This window comes from Garra rufa, unplaced genomic scaffold, assembly GCF_049309525.1.
Source record: "Garra rufa unplaced genomic scaffold, GarRuf1.0 hap1_unplaced_016, whole genome shotgun sequence".
Lineage (NCBI taxonomy): Eukaryota > Metazoa > Chordata > Actinopteri > Cypriniformes > Cyprinidae > Garra > Garra rufa.
The window spans coordinates 57,471-63,217 of NW_027394291.1; positions in this window are offsets into that span (position 1 = coordinate 57,471).

Here is a 5,747-nt window from a genome sequence, read left to right on the forward strand (position 1 = left end):
GCAAAACACTTCTAACACCTTCAGATATGTTTCTCTGTGTTGCAAAATAGGTTTTATTCATGCACAGACTGCAAATTTAAAGTGGGACAGAGATTCAGCTTGCATTGCCTGAACCAACTTTGTTCTGCGCTGAAAAGCTGTTTTCTGACATTTCAGGGTCTAACTTCAAAAATCATGCAAAACACTTCTAACACCTTCAGATATGTTTCTCTGTGTTGCAAAATAGGTTTTATTCATTCACAGACTGCAAAGTTAAAGTGGGACCGAGATTCAGCTTGCATTGCCTGAACCAACTTTGTTCTGCGCTGAAAAGCTGTTTTCTGACATTTCAGGGTCTAACTTCAAAAATCTTGCAAAACACTTCTAACACCTTCAGATATGTTTCTCTGTGTTGCAAAATAGGTTTTATTCATGCACTGACTGCAAATTTAAAGTGGGACAGAGATTCAGCTTGCATTGCCTGAACCAACTTTGTTCTGCGCTGAAAAGCTGTTTTCTGACATTTCAGGGTCTAACTTCAAAAATCATGCAAAACACTTCTAACACCTTCAGATATGTTTCTCTGTGTTGCAAAATAGGTTTTATTCATGCACAGACTGCAAAGTTAAAGTGGGACCGAGATTCAGCTTGCATTGCCTGAACCAACTTTGTTCTGCGCTGAAATGCTGTTTTCTGACATTTCAGGGTCTAACTTCAAAAATCATGCAAAACACTTCTAACACCTTCAGATATGTTTCTCTGTGTTGCAAAATAGGTTTTATTCATGCACAGACTGCAAATTTAAAGTGGGACAGAGATTCAGCTTGCATTGCCTGAACCAACTTTGTTCTGCGCTGAAAAGCTGTTTTCTGACATTTCAGGGTCTAACTTCAAAAATCATGCAAAACACTTCTTACACCTTCAGATATGTTTCTCTGTGTTGCAAAATAGCTTTTATTCATGCACAGAGTGTAAATTTAAAGTGGGACAGAGATTCAGCTTGCATTGCCTGAACCAACTTTGTTCTGCGCTGAAACGCTGTTTTCTGACATTTTAGGGTCTAACTTCAAAAATCTTGCAAAACACTTCTAACACCTTCAGATATGTTTCTCTGTGTTGCAAAATAGGTTTTATTCATGCACTGACTGCAAATTTAAAGTGGGACAGAGATTCAGCTTGCATTGCCTGAACCAACTTTGTTCTGCGCTGAAACGCTGTTTTCTGACATTTCAGGGTCTAACTTCAAAAATCATGCAAAACACTTCTAACACCTTCAGATATGTTTCTCTGTGTTGCAAAATAGCTTTTATTCATGCACAGAGTGTAAATTTAAAGTGGGACAGAGATTCAGCTTGCATTGCCTGAACCAACTTTGTTCTGCGCTGAAACGCTGTTTTCTGACATTTCAGGGTCTAACTTCAAAAATCATGCAAAACACTTCTAACACCTTCAGATATGTTTCTCTGTGTTGCAAAATAGGTTTTATTCATGCACAGAGTGTAAATTTAAAGTGGGACAGAGATTCAGCTTGCATTGCCTGAAGCAACTTTGTTCTGCGCTGAAAAGCTGTTTTCTGACATTTCAGGGTCTAACTTCAAAAATCATGCAAAACACTTCTAACACCTTCAGATATGTTTCTCTGTGTTGCAAAATAGGTTTTATTCATGCACAGACTGCAAAGTTAAAGTGGGACCGAGATTCAGCTTGCATTGCCTGAACCAACTTTGTTCTGCGCTGAAAAGCTGTTTTATGACATTTCAGGGTCTAACTTCAAAAATCATGCAAAACACTTCTAACACCTTCAGATATGTTTCTCTGTGTTGCAAAATAGCTTTTATTCATGCACAGAGTGTAAATTTAAAGTGGGACAGAGATTCAGCTTGCATTGCCTGAACCAACTTTGTTCTGCGCTGAAACGCTGTTTTCTGACATTTCAGGGTCTAACTTCAAAAATCATGCAAAACACTTCTAACACCTTCAGATATGTTTCTCTGTGTTGCAAAATAGGTTTTATTCATGCACAGACTGCAAATTTAAAGTGGGACAGAGATTCAGCTTGCATTGCGTGAACCAACTTTGTTCTGCGCTGAAACGCTGTTTTCTGACATTTCAGGGTCTAACTTCAAAAATCATGCAAAACACTTCTAACACCTTCAGATATGTTTCTCTGTGTTGCAAAATAGCTTTTATTCATGCACAGAGTGTAAATTTAAAGTGGGACAGAGATTCAGCTTGCATTGCCTTAACCAACTTTGTTCTGCGCTGAAACGCTGTTTTCTGACATTTCAGGGTCTAACTTCAAAAATCATGCAAAACACTTCTAACACCTTCAGATATGTTTCTCTGTGTTGCAAAATAGGTTTTATTCATTCACAGACTGCAAAGTTAAAGTGGGACCGAGATTCAGCTTGCATTGCCCGAACCAACTTTGTTCTGCGCTGAAAAGCTGTTTTCTGACATTTCAGGGCCTAACTTCAAAAATCATGCAAAACACTTCTAACACCTTCAGATATGTTTCTCTGTGTTGCAAAATAGCTTTTATTCATGCACAGAGTGTAAATTTAAAGTGGGACAGAGATTCAGCTTGCATTGCCTGAACCAACTTTGTTCTGCGCTGAAACGCTGTTTTCTGACATTTCAGGGTCTAACTTCAAAAATCATGCAAAACACTTCTAACACCTTCAGATATGTTTCTCTGTGTTGCAAAATAGGTTTTATTCATGCACAGACTGCAAATTTAAAGTGGGACAGAGATTCAGCTTGCATTGCCTGAAGCAACTTTGTTCTGCGCTGAAAAGCTGTTTTCTGACATTTCAGGGTCTAACTTCAAAAATCATGCAAAACACTTCTAACACCTTCAGATATGTTTCTCTGTGTTGCAAAATAGGTTTTATTCATGCACAGACTGCAAAGTTAAAGTGGGACCGAGATTCAGCTTGCATTGCCTGAACCAACTTTGTTCTGCGCTGAAAAGCTGTTTTCTGACATTTCAGGGTCTAACTTCAAAAATCATGCAAAACACTTCTAACACCTTCAGATATGTTTCTCTGTGTTGCAAAATAGCTTTTATTCATGCACAGAGTGTAAATTTAAAGTGGGACAGAGATTCAGCTTGCATTGCCTGAACCAACTTTGTTCTGCGCTGAAACGCTGTTTTCTGACATTTCAGGGTCTAACTTCAAAAATCATGCAAAACACTTCTAACACCTTCAGATATGTTTCTCTGTGTTGCAAAATAGGTTTTATTCATGCACAGACTGCAAATTTAAAGTGGGACAGAGATTCAGCTTGCATTGCCTGAACCAACTTTGTTCTGCGCTGAAAAGCTGTTTTCTGACATTTCAGGGTCTAACTTCAAAAATCATGCAAAACACTTCTAACACCTTCAGATATGTTTCTCTGTGTTGCAAAATAGGTTTTATTCATTCACAGACTGCAAAGTTAAAGTGGGACCGAGATTCAGCTTGCATTGCCTGAACCAACTTTGTTCTGCGCTGAAAAGCTGTTTTCTGACATTTCAGGGTCTAACTTCAAAAATCATGCAAAACACTTCTAACACCTTCAGATATGTTTCTCTGTGTTGCAAAATAGCTTTTATTCATGCACAGAGTGTAAATTTAAAGTGGGACAGAGATTCAGCTTGCATTGCCTGAACCAACTTTGTTATGCGCTGAAACGCTGTTTTCTGACATTTCAGGGTCTAACTTCAAAAATCATGCAAAACACTTCTAACACCTTCAGATATGTTTCTCTGTGTTGCAAAATAGGTTTTATTCATGCACAGACTGCAAATTTAAAGTGGGACAGAGATTCAGCTTGCATTGCCTGAACCAACTTTGTTCTGCGCTGAAAAGCTGTTTTCTGACATTTCAGGGTCTAACTTCAAAAATCATGCAAAACACTTCTTACACCTTCAGATATGTTTCTCTGTGTTGCAAAATAGCTTTTATTCATGCACAGAGTGTAAATTTAAAGTGGGACAGAGATTCAGCTTGCATTGCCTGAACCAACTTTGTTCTGCGCTGAAACGCTGTTTTCTGACATTTCAGGGTCTAACTTCAAAAATCATGCAAAACACTTCTAACACCTTCAGATATGTTTCTCTGTGTTGCAAAATAGGTTTTATTCATGCACAGACTGCAAATTTAAAGTGGGACAGAGATTCAGCTTGCATTGCCTGAACCAACTTTGTTCTGCGCTGAAAAGCTGTTTTCTGACATTTCAGGGTCTAACTTCAAAAATCATGCAAAACACTTCTAACACCTTCAGATATGTTTCTCTGTGTTGCAAAATAGCTTTTATTCATGCACAGAGTGTAAATTTAAAGTGGGACAGAGATTCAGCTTGCATTGCCTGAACCAACTTTGTTCTGCGCTGAAACGCTGTTTTCTGACATTTCAGGGTCTAACTTCAAAAATCATGCAAAACACTTCTAACACCTTCAGATATGTTTCTCTGTGTTGCAAAATAGGTTTTATTCATGCACAGACTGCAAAGTTAAAGTGGGACAGAGATTCAGCTTGCATTGCCTGAACCAACTTTGTTCTGCGCTGAAAAGCTGTTTTCTGACATTTCAGGGTCTAACTTCAAAAATCATGCAAAACACTTCTAACACCTTCAGATATGTTTCTCTGTGTTGCAAAATAGCTTTTATTCATGCACAGAGTGTAAATTTAAAGTGGGACAGAGATTCAGCTTGCATTGCCTGAACCAACTTTGTTCTGCGCTGAAACGCTGTTTTCTGACATTTCAGGGTCTAACTTCAAAAATCATGCAAAACACTTCTAACACCTTCAGATATGTTTCTCTGTGTTGCAAAATAGGTTTTATTCATGCACAGACTGCAAAGTTAAAGTGGGACCGAGATTCAGCTTGCATTGCCTGAACCAACTTTGTTCTGCGCTGAAAAGCTGTTTTCTGACATTTCAGGGTCTAACTTCAAAAATCATGCAAAACACTTCTAACACCTTCAGATATGTTTCTCTGTGTTGCAAAATAGCTTTTATTCATGCACAGGGTGTAAATTTAAAGTGGGACAGAGATTCAGCTTGCATTGCCTGAACCAACTTTGTTCTGCGCTGAAACGCTGTTTTCTGACATTTCAGGGTCTAACTTCAAAAATCATGCAAAACACTTCTAACACCTTCAGATATGTTTCTCTGTGTTGCAAAATAGGTTTTATTCATGCACAGACTGCAAATTTAAAGTGGGACAGAGATTCAGCTTGCATTGCCTGAACCAACTTTGTTCTGCGCTGAAAAGCTGTTTTCTGACATTTCAGGGTCTAACTTCAAAAATCATGCAAAACACTTCTTACACCTTCAGATATGTTTCTCTGTGTTGCAAAATAGCTTTTATTCATGCACAGAGTGTAAATTTAAAGTGGGACAGAGATTCAGCTTGCATTGCCTGAACCAACTTTGTTCTGCGCTGAAACGATGTTTTCTGACATTTCAGGGTCTAACTTCAAAAATCATGCAAAACACTTCTAACACCTTCAGATATGTTTCTCTGTGTTGCAAAATAGCTTTTATTCATGCACAGAGTGTAAATTTAAAGTGGGACAGAGATTCAGCTTGCATTGCCTGAACCAACTTTGTTCTGCGCTGAAACGCTGTTTTCTGACATTTCAGGGTCTAACTTCAAAAATCATGCAAAACACTTCTAACACCTTCAGATATGTTTCTCTGTGTTGCAAAATAGGTTTTATTCATGCACAGACTGCAAAGTTAAAGTGGGACAGAGATTCAGCTTGCATTGCCTGAACC